Below are 18200 nucleotides of genomic sequence, written 5' to 3' on the forward strand. Positions count from 1 at the left end.
ACTACGCAAGCGGTAGAAACTAATCCCAAGAACCCCCGAAATCAATAACACAAGCGCTTAGCATGTCCTCCAATATCTGAATAGTGCGCACGGACTGTCCGTCCGTCTGAGGGTTAATATTGTACTCAACTCAACCCGGGTGCCCAACTCTCATTGCACGGCTCTCCAAAACTGCAATGTAAACTATGTGCCCCGATCTGGAATGATGGACACTGGCACACCGTGAAAGCGAATAATCTCGTGGATGTAAATATCAGCCAACCGCTCTGAAGAATAAGTAGTCCCAACTAGAATGAAGTGCACAGACTTGGTCAGCCGATCCACAATCACCCAAATAGCATCGAACTTCCTCGAAGTTCGTGGGAGCCCAACTACAAAATCCATGGTGATTCGCTAACATTTCCACTCTGGAATCTCTAGCCTGTGAAGCAATCCACCTGGTCTCTGATGCTCATGCTTTACCTGCTGACAGTTAAGGAACCGAGCTACAAACCCCACTATATCTTTCTTAATTCTTCTCCACCAATAGTGCTGCCTCAAGTCCTAGTACATCTGCACTTGTACCCAGATGAATGGAATACCACGAACTATGGGATTCCTCAAGAATCAACTCATATAGCCCATCCATATTAGGCACACAAATCCGACCCAGCATTCTCAACACCCCACCATCCCCAATAGTAACATCCATGGCATCACCATGCTGAACCGTGTCCTTAAGGACAAGCAAATGAGGATCATCATACTGGCGCTCTCTGATGCGATCATATAAGGAAGACCGAGAAACCACACAAGCTAGAACCCGGCTGGGCTCTGAAACATCTAATCTCACGAACTGGTTGGCCGAGACCTGAACATCAACTGCAAGAGGTCTCTCACCAATAGGAATGAATGCAAGGCCACCCATACTCACCGCCTTTCTACTCAAGGTATCATCCACCATATTGGCCTTCCCGAGATGATACAGAATGATAATATCATAGTCCTTTAGTAGCTCCAACCATCTTCGCTGCCTCAAATTTAGATCCTTTTGTTTGAACAAGTGCTGGAGACTCCGATGATCTGTAAATACCTCACAAGACACACCATAGGGATAGTGCCTCTAAATCTTCAATGCATGAACGATGACAGTTAACTCCAAATCATGAATAGGGTAGTTCTTATCATGGGGCTTCAACTGACGCGAAGCACAAGAAATCAATCTACCCCCTGCATCAAGACACACCCAATACCAATCCGAGAAGAATCACAATACATTGTACAAGAACTAGAGGCTGAAGGCAAAACAAGAATTGGAGCTCTGGTTAAAACAGTCTTGAGCTTTTGAAAGCTCTCCTCACACTCATCCGGCCTCCTGAAGGTAGCACCCTTTTGGGTCAATTTGGTCAAAGGCAATGCAATAGACGAGAAACCCTCCACGAAGCGACGATAATAATCGGCCAAGCTGAGAAAGCTCCGAATCTACTTAGTTGAGGATGGTCTGGGCCAACTCTGAACCGCCTCGATCTTCTTTGGATCCACCTAAACCCCCTTACTGGAAACCATGTGCCCCAAGAATGCCATTGAGATAAGCCAAAACTCACATTTAGAGAACTTGGCATAAAATTTCTCCTCCCTTGACCGATGCATCACAACCCTCAAATGTTGGGCATGCTCCTCCTGGCTACGAGAGTACTCCACGATATCATCAATGAATACTATGACAAACGAGTCGAGATAAGGTTGAAATACATGATTTATCAGATGCATGAATGCTGCTGGGGCGTTGGTCATCCCAAAAGATATTACAAGGAACTCATAATGATCATGACGAGTCCTGAATGTTGTATTTAGAATATCCAAGTCCCGAATCTTCAACTACCTAGACCTCAAGTTGATCTTAGAGAACACTCTCGCTCCCTAAAGCTAGACAAATAGATCATCAATGTGCAGCAAAGGATACTTGTTCTTGATCATAACTTTGTTCAACTTCCTATAATCGATGCACATCCTCATAGTACCATCCTTCTTCTTCACAAACAGGACCGGTACACCCCTAAGCGACACACTTGGTCTAATAAATCCCTTATTAAGAAGTTCCTGAAGTTGCTCCTTTAATTCCTTTAACTCAGCTGGTGTCATACGATACGGGAGAATAGAAATGGGCTGAGTGCCCCGCACCAAGTCAATACCAAAGTCAATATCCCTATCGGCAGCATGCCCGACAGGTCTGCAGGAAACACATCCGAAAAATCTCGCACCACCGGAACACAATCAATAGTAGGAGTATCAGCACCAACATCCCTCACAAAGGCCAAATAAGATAAACAACCCCTCCCAACCATCCGCTATGCTTTCAAATATGAAATCACACTTCTTGGAACATAGTCTAGAGAACCTCTCCACTCAATCCTTGGCAACACTGGCATCGCCAACGTCATGGTCTTAGCATGACAATCCAGAACAGCATGATATAGAGACAACCAATCCATACCCAAGATAACATCGAAATCAACCATACTGAGCAATAAAATATCAACTCTAGTCTCCAATCCCACAATAGTCACTACACATGAACGATATGTACAGTCCACCACAATAGTATCACCCACCGACGTGGATACATGAACAGATAAAACAAAGGACTCACAGGGTATATCTAGATAACTAGCAAAATACGATGATACATACGAATAAGTGGAATCAGGGTCAAATAATATAGAGGGATCCATATAGCATACTGAGACAATACATGTGATCACTTCATCTGAAGTAGCAGCTTCTGGTCTGGCAGGAATAGTATAGAATCGGGCCCGACCGCCATCTGATCGGCCTCCCCCTGTAGGGTGACCTCTAGCTGCCTAGGCCCCACCCCGAGTTTGTTGGGCAGGTGATGAAGTAACTGGTGCTGAAGTCGTGGAATTACTCTTCTGCTAAACTGAACCTCCGGTAAGGCAGGGACAGAACCTCTTCACATGACCCAACTCTCCACACTCGAAACATCCCCTCTTGATAAATAGCGGCAAGTACTGAGGCAAACCACGGGAACTAGAATAACTGTCAGAAGAACCTGGTACAGATGAACCCTGAACTGATGGTGCACGAGATAAACTCTAAGCTGGATGAGCACTAAGAGATGACTGGCCCGGGCGGGCACTGTATGAACCATGGCTAGATGATGCACCACGGTGAACTGGATGAGCCGTCTGAGCGGGCCTATAAGGATGACCCCTGTTGTGGTAAGACTGCCCCCAGAATGAACACTACTAGGACCACCCGAACCTCGAGGCCTCTTGGCTTCCCTCTCCTCACGCTCCTGACTACGGACCATCTCTATCTGCCAAGCAATATCAACCACCTCGTCAAAGATAGCACTAGATACCCTCTCCCGAGTCATAAGCAACCGCAACTGATATGTGAGGCCATCAATAAACCTTTTAATTCTCTCTCTATCAGTGGGAACCAACCAAACTGCGTGACGGGCCAACTCGAAAAACCTCATCTCGTACTGGGTCACAGAGATGCAATCCTTATGTAGCTGCTCAAACTGTCTGCGCAGCTCCTCCCTGCGAGATTGTGGCATGAACTTCTCCAAGAAGAGAACAGAGAACTCACGCCATGTAAGTGGTGCTGTACCGACTGGCCTGCGCCTCATATAAGCCTCCCACCATCTGAAGGAGGCCCAGTAAACTGAAAAGTAGTGAATGAGACCCCATTGATCTCTAGAATACCTGTCGTGCAAAGAATCTGTTGGCACCTATCCAAAAGGTCTAGGGCATCCTCAGACTCAGCCCCACTGAATGATGGAGACTGGAGTCCACTAAATCTCTCTAGTCTCCTCTTCTCATCATCAGTCTTAACGGGACCCACCTGGGCCTGAGCAGTTGCGACCGGCTGGGCTAGGGATACCCCCGGTGTCTGAAGTCCCTGCACCACCTGCTCTGAAGTACGGGCGGCGGGAGTCTGGGTACTTCCCCTAACCTGAGAAGTGGCTGCTGCGGCTGGTATAGAAACTTCCTGGGCAAGGCTGGTGCACACAGTCAAAATCTGAGACAAAGCCTCCTGAAGGCCTAGAATCATAATGGGCACAGGTAGTGCATGTGCTAGCCCCACTGGCTCAACCATAGCTGGTACCTGCTCTTGAGCTAGAGCAACTGGTGGATCTGCAGGTGCCGCACTAGCTGTTGTACGAGCTGCACCCCTGCCCCACTGCCTCTCGTGGCCCTAACTGGTGGTACTGGTTGATATCCATCCTGACAGGTAGTGCGTGTCCTCACCATCTATGAGAGAATAGAGAAACAAAGGTTTAGTGACCGGAATCAACAAATCCGCACGACAAGAATACAAGAATGTGATGTTTCCTAAGGGTTCAGCAGCCTCTCGAAGATAAGTATAGACGTCTCTATACCGATGCGCAAGACTCTACTAAACATGCTCATGACTCGCGAGACCTATGTAACCTAGGCTCTGATACCAACTTGTCACGACCAAAAACAAACCCGTCGTGATGGCGCCTATCATGGTACTAGGCAAGCCGACTACTCAGACATTTGCAACACTTTAAAACTTAAAAGATATGAAAACAACTTAATTAAAGGAAATTCATTAAAAGTAGGATAGAAAGTCATAACTCAATACATAATCTCTCCCAAAATCGAGGTGTCACCGAGTACATAAGCATCTACATAAAGATATAGTCTGGTACACCGTCTAGAAAATAAAATTGAAATAAATAACATGAAAGATAAGGGAGGAGAGTCAAGGTTTGCGAATGCCCAATAGCTACCTCGATGATCTCCAAACGACCGAACTCCTCAATCAACGACCGTCGTTCCTAGAAATGCCTGAATCTGCACATGAGGTGTAGGGTGTAGTGTGAGTACGACCAACTCAGTAAGTAACAAAACTAACTATTGGACTGAAAGTAGTGACGAGCTCAGCAGGTATAGTTCGATATAGAATTAATAGTACAGAATTGTGCTTTCCAGTTCAACAGATCAACTCAATACAAGTAAATTAGATCAACTCAGAATGATATGAGGAATGTGACATCTCTCTATCTACACGCAAAAGTACATCCTATATGGGATGCACTACAATTGAAGTCTCGTGAACTCACACTCTCAAAATACTATATCACTCAGTATTGTATATGGCTAATCCAGCCCAGGAAAGATCCATCCCTCAATATAAAGATTAACTAATAGTCAGTCACTCAGTACTGTATAGGGCCAATCTAACCCAGGGAAGATCTATCCCTCAATATAAGTAATTAGGCAATATCCATGACCATGGAAGATCCATCCCTCAATATAATATCAACGACGCTCACTGTGGGTGTGCAGACTACGGAGAGGCAGATCCAGGCATAAATCAATAAACATATACTGCGGCATGCAGCCCGATCCCAGAAATATCACTCAAAATTAGGCACTCGGCTTCACTCAGTTATTAACCTTTCCAGTCTCTCGGGCTTACTATGTCATGAAAATTAGCCCAACATGATGATATGATGTATCAATGGATGGAAATAAAGACTGAGATACAATATGCAATGATAAATGTGACTAAGTACATAATTATAAATTAAACAAGTAATTCAACAGCAACCCAAACTCTCTGGGACCCAAAACATATCGGCACCTAGCCTAAGCTTGATTTTAACACGAGTCTCAGCTCAATTTCTCTAACATGTGGAGGATATGTGGGTATTGACATGATTATTTGATTTATGCAACTCCACGGGAATAATTAAGTCATAATTTTTGTGGTGCACGCCCGTCACCTAGCATGTGCGTCACCTCCATACCAATCGTATAACACGTAATTCAGGGATTTATACCCTCAGAGCCATGTTTAGAAGTGTTACTTACCTCAAACCGTGCAAATTTATACTCCAACACACCCTTGCCTCGCGAAATGGCCTCCAAATGCCTCGAATCTAGTCAAAAATAGTTCGATACAATCAACACGGGCTAAAGGAATCAATTCCATAAGAAAATGCTAAGCTTTTAATTAAAAATCAAAAAGTCCACACAAAAGCCGCCCTCGGGCCCACGTCTCTGAATCCAATAACAGTCACAATATCCGAACACCCATCCAACCTATACCTGTTAATCGGGCCGGGCCAGGCCAGCCCAATAACAACCCGATTCGACCCGGTTCAACTCGGGTCAGCCCGGTACGCTAGCGGGTGGGACGGGTTGGGTGAGGGTTGGGGGGAGGGGAGAGCCGGGCTTGAATGAATATTGTTTGGTAATTAGTGCCCTGGAACCCGGCTAGCCCGATTACCCTTTGTCGGGTTTTTACCGGGCTACAGCCAGGTCCAGCCCGGTTACCGTTGTCAATTTTTTAAAAATGTTTTGACCATTGCCAACGGTCAAATTCAAAAATGACCGTTGGGCAACGGCCATCTTTTACAAAAATAGCCATTTCGGCCTACCCTCTTAAGAAAATAGCCCCCACCCCTAATAATTGATAATTTATAATTTTAACCTTTTAAAAACTATAAATTTACCCCCTTCTTCTTCATTGTTTTCTCACAATTTGCTCTCTTACTACTCTAATTCTCTCTCAATTCTCTCTTGATAATATTGCTTATTGCTCTTAAATTTTCATTTACTTATTATTTCAAGTTTCATCAAATATTTACTTTAGCCACTACAAAATTATAATTACCAAATATCAAGTATTCAAGTGAAGTGTGGTATCAATATTCAATATCATCAAATATCAAGTATCAGTCTATCAACTGAAGCTTGATATAATATTTAGTGGGGCATCAGAAATCCCAGTATACTCGTTCCATCTCTTTCTCTTCTTTGATGTATATTTTTATTTTATTATTTAGAATTATTAATTTAATTTCTTAGTTTAATTTACATAATGGATATATTTAGAGCAGCTAAAAAAGGGTGTACCAGTAGGGGTGATAGTAGTAAGAGTAAAACTTCTAAAAAAATCAAGAGGTGGTGTTGGTTCTTCTACTAGCTTTACACATATTTCTGAAAGTTCACATGAAAATTTAAATGTAAATTATGAGCAACTTCAAGAAAATTATGCTATAGATGATAATTTAGATGATATTCAATGTCTTGAAACACCACCAGATACACCTGGTAATGCTAGTCAAACTCAAAATATTAGGGGTGAAGGTCGTGGTAATACAGGTAGGCCTCCTCTCCCTATTAAGAGGAATAGAAGATTAAGAAGTAAGTGTTGGAATTTTTTTGAAAGACTAGAAGAAAATAAAAATTATGTAAGATGTCAAATTTGTAAGGAAGTTTATAAACATGAGACCGAAGGTAAGGTAGGGGGAACGGGTCAACTTCGTAGGCAAATAGTAGATAACCACCCTATTACATGAGGTGCCGATGAGGAAGGTGGGCAACAAAAGTTTAACCTTGATACTGGCGATTTAATGGGTAAATACGATATAGTGAAAGATCAGGAAGAATTAGCTAAAATAATTATTTTAGGTGGTTTACCTTTTAGTTTTATTGCTTCACCATATCTTGTTACTTATAATCAAAGAATTTATAACCCTTTGGTTAAAAGTATTCCTAGAAGTACTTGTACAACTGATATCTTTAGACTTTTTGGACAATATCAGACATATATCCGTTATTTGTTCGTGAGTGTTTCTTGTAGAGTTTCTCTTACTTCTGATATTGGTGGTGTTGTTAATGGAAATGATTATTTGACTGTTATATGTCATTGGATAGATGATAATTTTTGTATGCAAAAACATATTATTACTTTTAAATATGATGAAGATCAAAGTCATCCTGGTGCATTTATAAGTAATACTATCTATGAAGTTGCTATATTTTACAATCTTTCAGAAAAAGTTTTGTGTATGTCATTTTTATTTATTTATCCTTTATTTTTATTTTATTTTTTTGCCACAAAGGGTCATTCTTCTGGTTTCTAATGCATTAGAATTCAGGCAGACAATACTTTGTGAGTGTGCCATTGGAAACACGACCATTAATTATCTAAAACACAATATGTTCTAAAAACAGGATTTAAATTAGGCTTGTTTACCACGTCTCTACAAGTACAAAATCTTCCCAACAAGTACTCCTGCTAAAAGCAAGTTGGGTATTTTTGTTCTTCCAAACACCCAAGAGGCTAAGACAAACAAGAGCAAGAAGGAATATCTTTTTCCTTGCCAATGATCTGGCTATCAAGAAAGAATTGTGGCCCTTAAGACTTGCAGTAATAGCACCAAAAATTACAGCTTCTATCAGGAAGTGAAACCAATTTGTTCTCATGTAAATCATGCAAACGTCTTATTGCACAGCAATCAAGCAAAATGGGAGGCCCGGGCTTAAATGACAGTAGCTAACTTCACAGTCTGAGCTTGGTGCTACTTGATTTACTCTGCGATGCTATTTTTCTAGTCACCCCACGTTGATGTACCACCCAATCCAATTTCATCACTTACTGATGACAAATGAAGAGCAGCAGCACCAGTTACCAGATTCTTGTTCCTCTTTTTCTTTTTTGGGAACGTAACCAAGCCTGCAGCCGCATCAACATTTTGGAGTGTGTTGTGATTAACGCCCTTCCGACTGCTAGTCAATGGATCTTCTGATGAATCAGGACCAAAAAGATCTGCAAAAGGAGTTTCTCCATCGTCAATGGCACTTGCTTTATGTTGTTTAGCCTTCTTACTAGACTTTTTAGCTGGTTCCTTATCCCCGACGGTAGTATCATTTTTGTTGGTTGATGCTTTCTCCTTCAAAACTTCACTCTTCTGTTTTTTGCGCTTTTGTTACTCTCTTGTGCCAAGTTCAACGAGTGGTATCCCCACGTCATAATTGGTTCTTTTTTCTGTTTGCACCAACTCCTTTCTCTTACGATCAGAAGCGGCATTATCAAGATGACCACTTTCATTTTCACCATCGACTCTCCCACCCTCTTCCTTTTTCACGGCATTTTCAATAGGTTTAGCATTGAGAATCTGCAAATTTGCAGCTGTTTCATGATCTTTTTGGCCAAAGCTTCCTTTTCAGCAATGGGGTTCCCTTGTAGGTTTAAGTTTTTCAAGTTAACCAATGAAGACAGCACCTTCAAATCTGACCACTTCATGATCACATTGTTTCCGATGTCTATGTTTTGTAGTTTTATATTAGAAGCCAACTCATTGGGAAGTGTCTTAATATCATTATGAGCAAGGCGTAGCTCCTTTAACTCAGTGCAGGATTTGACTGAAGAGTCAATACCTTGTAGCTGGCAATTAGAGAGAGACAATTTTGTGATTGAGTTAATTTTGGCCAGACTCTGCCCAATTCCAGATATAGGATTTCTAGAAAGGACTAATGTATTCAGCTCTTGGATTTTATCAAGCTTGCAAATCGAAAAAATGTCATTGTCATTCAAAATCAGTGCTCGCAAGTTCGCAAGACCACTGACCTCGTCCATAGATTTGAGCTTGTTTTTTCCAGCATTCAGTACAGTGAGTTTAATAAGCCCTTCAATCCCTTTCAAGCTCTGAAGTTTGTTTTGTACAACAGACAGCCACTTCAAATTCACACATAACTTGAACCCCTCTAGTGAAGTTAAATTATTAAAGCCAAGATCAAGCCTCTGCAAATTCTTGAACTCGCTCAAACACGAAAAATCAGAAAGAGCTTTGTGGGTAAGGGAAAGAGAAGTAATGGAGTTTGTGTATGTCATATGATAATGCTTCAAACAACAATTCTGTTATTACAATATTAAAATTGCATCTACACCCACCACTTCCTGAAATATTTTATGTTAGGTGTGCATGTCATATTTATAATTTAATTGTGAAGAGTGGCATTGACTTATTTAGAGATGAGATCACTTTAGTAAGAACAGCTATTGGTGTAATTCAAGGAAATAATAGAAGTGCTAGATTAAATGCATTTAAGGAAAAATGTGTACGATATGGACTAAAACCAAGACTCATGACTGAAATAATAGTTACTAGGTCGAATTATACTTATTTATTCTTAAGATGTTGTCATAAATATAAAATGCCTATAACTGAAGTTGCTAATTATCATTGTACCGATCCTAACCGTTTGTTAACGTCTAGAACTTGGGATGTCATTGAAGATGTTGTAAAACTTTTACAAAAAGTTTATGTAGCTACACTTGAGTTTTCTGGAACTTGTTATCCTACTATTGCAAATGGTTTAGTTCATATTGCTGAAATTTCTCTTTTACTCCATAATTTGAAGAAGAAAGAAGGATATTTTTCTGTTGTTGAATCTATGCTAGATAAATTTAAGAAATATTTCTACCCAATTCCCCTTATTTACCTAATTGGTGCTATTTTAAATCCTTCTATCAAAATGGCCAATTGTCGCCAATTAATCACTGCTTTATATGTTTATATGAATATTGGACCAACTGAAACCCTTGATGTTGAAACTTGTATTTCTGATCTACACAAACATTTACAAACTTTATATAATTATTATGCTAACATTGTTGATGCTTCTACTGCTGTAGATGCAAATATTCCTTGAAGTTCAGTTTCAACATCTGCATCCGATGCTTTGGAGGATAATGATAGTTTTGAAGATTATTTGATTTGGTCTACACTAGGAGAGCATCAACAAACCAGTAGTAGGAACATTGATGAACTCCAATTCTACTTGCAAAAGTCACAGAGCCCCGCACAAAGAAATTTCTACCACTGGATTGGTGGAGGAGCAACTCAAATCAATTTTTTGTTCTTTCGGCAATGGCTTGGGACGCACTAAATGTACCGATTTCAACAGTCGCCTCAGAGAGTGCATTTATCCAAGCAAGACAGCAATTAGGACATACTCGCCATTCATTGGGCAGCAACGCTTTGGAAATTTTAGTGTTCTTCAGAGATTGGATAGGATCAGAACGGCGAAATCAAGGGCGGGAAGAGGTAGATGAAGCGGAGGACCATGAAATTGGAGATGTAATGGTTTATGGTTCCGACTAAAGCAATGCCGGAAACCAAGACCCTCATGTTGAGATGGATGAATTTACAAAAATGCTGAAAAGCATGTGATGTACTATTTCTTATTTTTTATAATTGTTGTAAACTTTTAATTTGCAAGTTCAGAAAAAAAAATCAAAATAGAACTTGCAAATTAATTTGAAGTATTATTTATTATTCAATGAAAATATAAAACGAAAGCTTTGAAAATTCGATCCTTATATATTTCCTATTGGTCTTATTAAATAACTTTTTGTAGCCACTTACTTTTAAATTTCAATTTTAAAATTTTAAAATTCAAATATCAAATTTAAAACTTTAAAATTTAAGTTTAAAGTTTAATTCTAAGCCTTAAAACTTTGCAAACACTTAAGTATCAATAACATTGAATAAAAAAAATAAAATGTACTTCAAAAAAATAGTAACCTGGCCCAGGCTGGACCCGTTAAGCCCGAACCCGGACGGGCCCTAATTAGACCAAAATTTTCCAGCCCGGTACCAGCCCGTTTATCCATCCCACTACCAGCCCGGAACAATAACCGGGCGGGTTATTTGTTTTGTGTCCAGCCCGGACCAGCCCGTCCAGTTAACGCCTCTAATCCAACCAAGAGTCCAACCATACCAAATTTACCAAAATCCGACACCAAATCGCCATCCAAAACCCCAAATTAAACTCTCTAAATTCCTAGCCTCAAATTCCCAAATTCCATCTTAAATATACACAAACTAGGTGAAAAATTCAATGGGGAAACAAGATTATTGATTAAAAATGAACACATGGGACTTACCTCAAGAAACCCCTCGAAAATCATCTCAAAAATCGCCTAATCCCTTTCTGCACCTGCGATACACCCAAGGCCAAAACAATATCGCTCCTACGCCACTCCACCCACACCTGCGGCATTGCACCTGCGGCTAACCCATCGCAGGTGCGATCACACCAGAGAACTCCCAGCTTCAGCAATACACTAAGCCTCATTTTCGATCCGTTAACCATCCGAAATCAAACCGAAACCCCTGGGACCTCAATCAAACATACCAACAAGTCCTAAAATACGATGCGAACTTAGTCGATCCCTCAAATTACTTCAAACAACATCAAAAATACGAATTGCACCCCAATTCAAGCCTATTAAAACTAAGGAAATTTCAACTTCTACAAACGACACCGAAACCTATCAAATCAAGTCCAGTTGACCCCAAATTTTACACACAAGTCACAAATGATACCACAGACCTACTCCCACTCCCGGAACTCCAATCCAATCCCGGTAATCACAATGTCCGCTTTCGGTCAAACTTTTAAATTTCTAATTTTTACCATTTCAAGCTTAATTCAACTACGGACCTCCGAATCACTATCTGGATACGCTCCTAAGTCTAAAATCATCCAACGAAATCGCCAAAACTCCATTTCGAAGTCTTTTACTCATAAGTCAATATCCGGTCAACCTTTTCAACTTAAACTTTCAACTTTGAGACTAAGTGTCTCAATTAATTCGAAAATTACTCCGGACCCGTACTGACTACCCCGATAAGTCACATAACAGATATAAAGCATAAAATGAGCAGTAAGTGGGGGAATGGAGCTAGAACTCTCAAAACGACCGGTCGGATCGTTACAACTATATTATAACTTGAGCGTGAAAGGATTTTTTCTGACTGGTCCACATTAGTTAGTTACTATAGTTAGGGGTGCTCATAAAACCCGAAAAACCAAACCAAACCGAAAACTGAACCAAACCGACCAAAAATCCGATACTTTTTAGGTTTAGTTTGGTTTTTGTTTTGAATTTTAAAAATCGATCAAATTTGGTTTGATTTTGATTTTAATAAAAAAAACCCAAAAAACCCGAACCAAACGGATTATAGAAGTGGCTATTTAAATTTATTATTACACCTATATATATGTATATTTTTATATAAAGTTTCAAAAAAAATTTAGTACATATTAGTCGTTTGTATTTTTAGACTAGTTCTTTGCTATTATAATAATCTAATTATTTGCTAGTTTGATTGGTATTTTTCTTTTGCTAAGTACAAGAATTTATTTCATGTTAAAAATAATCGATTTTTAATTGAGTAATTAAATTATTCATCATTATTTGATTCAATTATCATCAATACATCATGATAAATGATAGATTTCTCAAATAACAATTGGTTTGATAGTGTGATGTTGAAAATGTTGTCGCCGGAATATGTGTTTGGTAGTGTATGTCTCATATCTAAGAAAAAAACCAATAAAAAACCGAAAAACCGACAAAAATCGAATCGATAAAAAACCGACTTAATTGGTTTGATTTGGTTTTAATATTTGAAGAACCGACTTACTTAATTTGATTTATTTTTAGGAAAAATCGATCCAAACCGAACCATGAACACCCGTGACTTTAATTACTTTGTTGCATTTTTAGTGAGTAGACATCCTTACCTTTCGAATGCTCACATTCTGCTTTAATTTTGGTGGACCCGCTAAAACTGTGATCGCCACGTTAGCGGGAATAACCTTTAGAGAGGACAACTATAAGCTTACAAACTGATTTCTCCATTTTACAATTTACACAAACTTTATTGCAGCTCTTTAAATATTTGTAGTTTTGTTCGTACTTATTTTAGTTTAACCTCTTCCATACGAATGTGACTACTTGGTTTACATCATAGTAAACTTTTTGTATTTAATTCATTCAACACACAGTCATATGAGAAAATTTAAAATATTCAAGTCATTGTTAATCTTCATCCATTTTCAAATTGAATATCACTACATAATGGTGTATCAGGCAAACTAAAAAAACTAATTTTAAACGTAAAATAATTACTTTGTACATGCTTAAGCTACTTCCTAAACTCATTTCCCACTATCAATTCGTATAAAAAAAATCTAAGGGACTAATTATGTATATTAAAAACTACAATTATATCTTAGGGTAACTACAACTATCACAATAATTTACGTGTGCTGTAAAACCTATTGTAATTGTGGATGTTCACTACTCTCACTACTTTCATCCTTGATGTAAATAACCCCCCACTACTCATCACTATTATGATTGTAACTCTTACACTTCCATAACTCTTCCCCATGATCTTCCCCTATGCTCAATTGTTAATGTCATGTTTAAGACAATCATTTTGTAACATTCCTATAGTATAAATAGAGCATGAAATGTGAGATGGATACACTTGAACAGTTGATGAAATAAGAAAGTTATCTCTTCTTCTCTTATTCTACTTATCTTCTTGTTTTATATTGTTACTTTGAGCTACATTTCTTAATACACTATCAACACGAAGTTGAGCTCTTTTCGTTGTTCAGAAAATAAAATTCCCTAGTCTTCAATTGGATCCAAGATAAGTAATGAAGATTTATGCCTTTTGGATAGTACTACAACTCATACAGTATTAAGAGAAAAGAAATCTTTCTCTTATTTGTTATGAAAAAGGCCTATGTTATTACAATATCTGGTAGTACGAAGTTAATTGAGGGCTTTAGAAGAGCGGCCTTATTACTAACTGGAGGAACGATATTAACTATTAATAATGCATTCTATTGTAGTAAGTCTCAAAGAAACTTGTTGAGATTCAAAGTTATTTACCAAAATGGCTACCATGTTGAGACCTCTAACAAAGAAAATGTTGAATACCTTTATATTACTACAATAAAAGTGGGGAAAAAATGTGTGCACGAAAAATTACCTGCATTTTCTTCTGGGTTGTACCACACAAATATTGGTGTGGTTGAATCACATGCCATAGTAAACAAAAGGCTTACTACTTTTAATGATTTTATCATTTAGCATGACCGGTTGGGCTATCCAGGTTCTAACAAGATGCATAGAATAATAGAAAATTCAAATGGGCACACATTGAAGAGCAAGAAGATTCTTCAATTTAAGGAATTCTCTTATGCTGCTTGTTCTCAAGAAAAAATGGTTATTAAACCATCAGCAGCTAAAGTTGGGATTGAATCCCCTGCATTTCTGGAACGTATACAGGGTGATATATGTGGGCCTATACACCCTCCATGTGGACCATTCAAGTATTTTATGGTCTTGATAGACGCAACTACAAGATGGTCACATGTGTGCTTATTGTCAACTCGCAATATGGCATTTGCGAGATTGCTGGCCCAAATAATAAGGTTAAGAGTACAATTTTCAGATTATGCAATTAAGACAATTCGTCTTGATAATGCTGGTGCATTTACATCTCAAGCCTTTACTGATTATTGTATGGCCACTGGAATAAAAGTTGAGCATCCGGTTGCTCATGTTCATGCTCAAAATGGTCTAGCAGAATCGTTGATTAAACGCCTCCAATTAATAGATAGATCATTGCTAATGAGGACAAAACTTCCCCTTTCAGTGTGGGGACATGCTATTTTGCATGCAGCAGCACTTGTGCGCATAAGGCCAACCAGTTATCATGAAGTCTCCCCATTACAGTTGGCTTTTGGTCAGGAGCCAAATATTTCCCATCTAAAAATTTTTGAATGTGCAGCATATGTTCCAATTGCTCCACCACAACGCACAAAGATGGCCCCCCAAAGAAGGTTGGGAGTATATATTAATTATGAATCTCCTTCTATTATTAAATATCTGGAGCCTATGACATGAGATTTGTTTACAGCCAGATTTGATGATTGACATTTTGATGAATTAGTTTTCCCAACATTATAGGGAGAAAATAAACAACTGGAAAAAGAAATAGATTGGAATATATTATCTCTATCTCATTTGGATCCTCGTACAAATCAATGTGAACAAGAAGTTCAAAAGATCATTTATATGCAAAATATTACAAATCAATTGCCAGATGCATTTACTAACCTTTCACGGGTTACTAAATTGCATATTCCAACTGTAAATGTTCCAATTTGAGTTGATGTCCCAGCTGGACAGTATTATAATGAAAATGAGTCTATGCCATGCCTTAAACGTGGTAGACTAATCGGTTCCAAGGATAAGAATCCCCGAAAAAGATAAGGAGCATATGATCAAGTTGATCATAACATGAAGGTAATTGCTCAATAGGAGAATAAAGACAGAACAATTGATAAGACCTCACAAGAGGTTCTAGTACCTGGAAATGATGAAAATGAAAAGATCTCAATAAGTTATGTCTCTATGGGAAAAAGGTGAAACCAAAATAACGTTATTGTTGACAACAGTTTTGCATATAATGTTGCAGTTGAAGTAATGCAACAAGATGAGGATCTTGAGCCAAAATCTGTCGATGAATGTAGGCAGAGAAATGATTGGCCAAAATAAAAAAATGCAATTCAAGCTGAATTGGCTTCACTCAAAAAGTGTGAAGTTTTCAGACCAATAGTCCGAATGCCTTAAGGTGTCAAGCCAGAGGGCACAAATGGATTTTTGTGTGAAAATGAAATGAGAAAGGTGACGTCGTAAGATATAAAGCACGACTTGTAGCACATGGGTTTTCGCAAAGACCTGTCATTGATTATATGGAGACATATTCTCCTATGGTAGATGCAATTACGTTCAGGTATCTAATAAATCTGGCAGTCCATGAAAAGCTTGATATGCGGTTTATGGATGTTGTCACAACCTACTTATATGGTTCATTGGACAATGAATGTTTTATGAAAATCCCTGAAAAATTTAAAGTTCCTGAAGCACATAAATGTTCAAGGGAAACTTGTTTAATAAAGCTTCAGAAATCCTTATACAGATTGAAGAAATCAAGGAGGATGTGGTACAATCGCCTTAGCTAATATTTGTTAAAGGAAGGGTACAAAAATGACCCTATTTGCCCTTGTGTCTTTATTAAGAGGGCTGGATCTGAATTTGTCATCATAGTTGTGTATGTTGATGACTTGAATATCATTGGCACTTCTAAAGAGCTTCCAAAGGTTGTAGATTGTTTGAAGAAAGAGTTTGAAATAAAAGATCTTGGTAAGACAAAATTTTGTCTTGGCTACAAATTGAGCATCTAACAAATGGAATTTGTGTCCATCAATCAACATACACTGAAAAGGTTTTAAAGCAATTTTACATGGATAATGCACAACCATTGAGTATCCCAATGGTTGTGAGATCACTTGACATAAATAAAGATCCATTTCGGCCTCAAGAAAATGACGAAGAGCTCGTTGGTGATGAAAATCCATATCGTAGTGCAATTGGGGCACTGATATATCTTTCTAACAATACCCGACCAAATATTGCTTTTGCAGTAAGCTTATTAGCAAGATTCAGTTCCTCCCTAACAAGAAGACACTAGAATGGTGTTAGGCATATATTTAGATATCTTTGGGGAACTTTAGATATGGGATTGTTTTATTCTAATGAATTCAAGTCAGAAATAATTGGCTATGCCGATGCAGGTCATTTGTCTGATCCATATAAAGCCCGATCTCAAACAGGCTAATTGTTTACATATGGAGGTACAACTATATCATGGTGTTCAATGAAACAAACAATAGATGACACATCTTCAAATCATGTTGAGATAATAGCCATTCATGAAGCTAGTTGGGAATGTATTTGGTTGAGATCAATGACTCAACATATTCAGAAAATGTGTGGTTTTCTTATGAAAAAAGATAATCCAACTATACTATATGAGGACAATGTTGCTTGCATTGCTCAACTGAAAGGAGGATACATCAAAGGAGACAAAATAAAGCATATTTCACCAAAGTTCTTTTTCACGCATGATCTTCAACAAAATGGTGAAATTAATGTTCAACAGATTCGTTCATGTGAAAATTTGGATGATCGGTTTACTAAGGCATTACAAACTTCAACATTTGAGAAGTTGAGACAAAAGATTGGAATGCGCCGTCTTCGAGAAATAAAGTGATGTATTCATGAGGGGGGTAAGATACGTGTTGTACTTTTTTTCCCTTAGCCTAGGTTTTGTCCCACTGGGTTTTTCTGGTAAGGTTTTATTAACGAGGCATCAAATAAAGCATATTACAGATATGTGTACTCTTTTTTCCTTCACTAAGATTTTTTTCCACAGGGTTTTTCTTAGTAAGGTTTTAACGAGGCATATATTCTATTTTTGGACATCCAAGGGGGAGTGTTGTAAAACCTATAATAATTGTTGATGTCCACTACTTTCATCCTTGATGTAAATAACCTTCCACTACTCATCACTATTATGATTGTAACTCCCACACCTCCATAACCCCTCTCGATGATCTTTCCCCATTATCTCAATTGTTAATTTCATGTTTAAGATAATCATTTTGTAACCTTCCTGTGTAATAGTATAAATAGAGGCATGAAATGTG

At 38.5% G+C, this 18200-nt stretch overlaps 1 pseudogene; it reads right to left on the reverse strand.

Annotated features, from left to right (window-relative positions):
* Positions 1–8011: 8011 nt before the first annotated feature.
* LOC107798667 (uncharacterized) lies at positions 8012–9663 on the reverse strand (annotated as a pseudogene).
* Positions 9664–18200: the final 8537 nt, after the last annotated feature.

Source organism: Nicotiana tabacum, chromosome 15, assembly GCF_000715075.1.
Source record: "Nicotiana tabacum cultivar K326 chromosome 15, ASM71507v2, whole genome shotgun sequence".
Lineage (NCBI taxonomy): Eukaryota > Viridiplantae > Streptophyta > Magnoliopsida > Solanales > Solanaceae > Nicotiana > Nicotiana tabacum.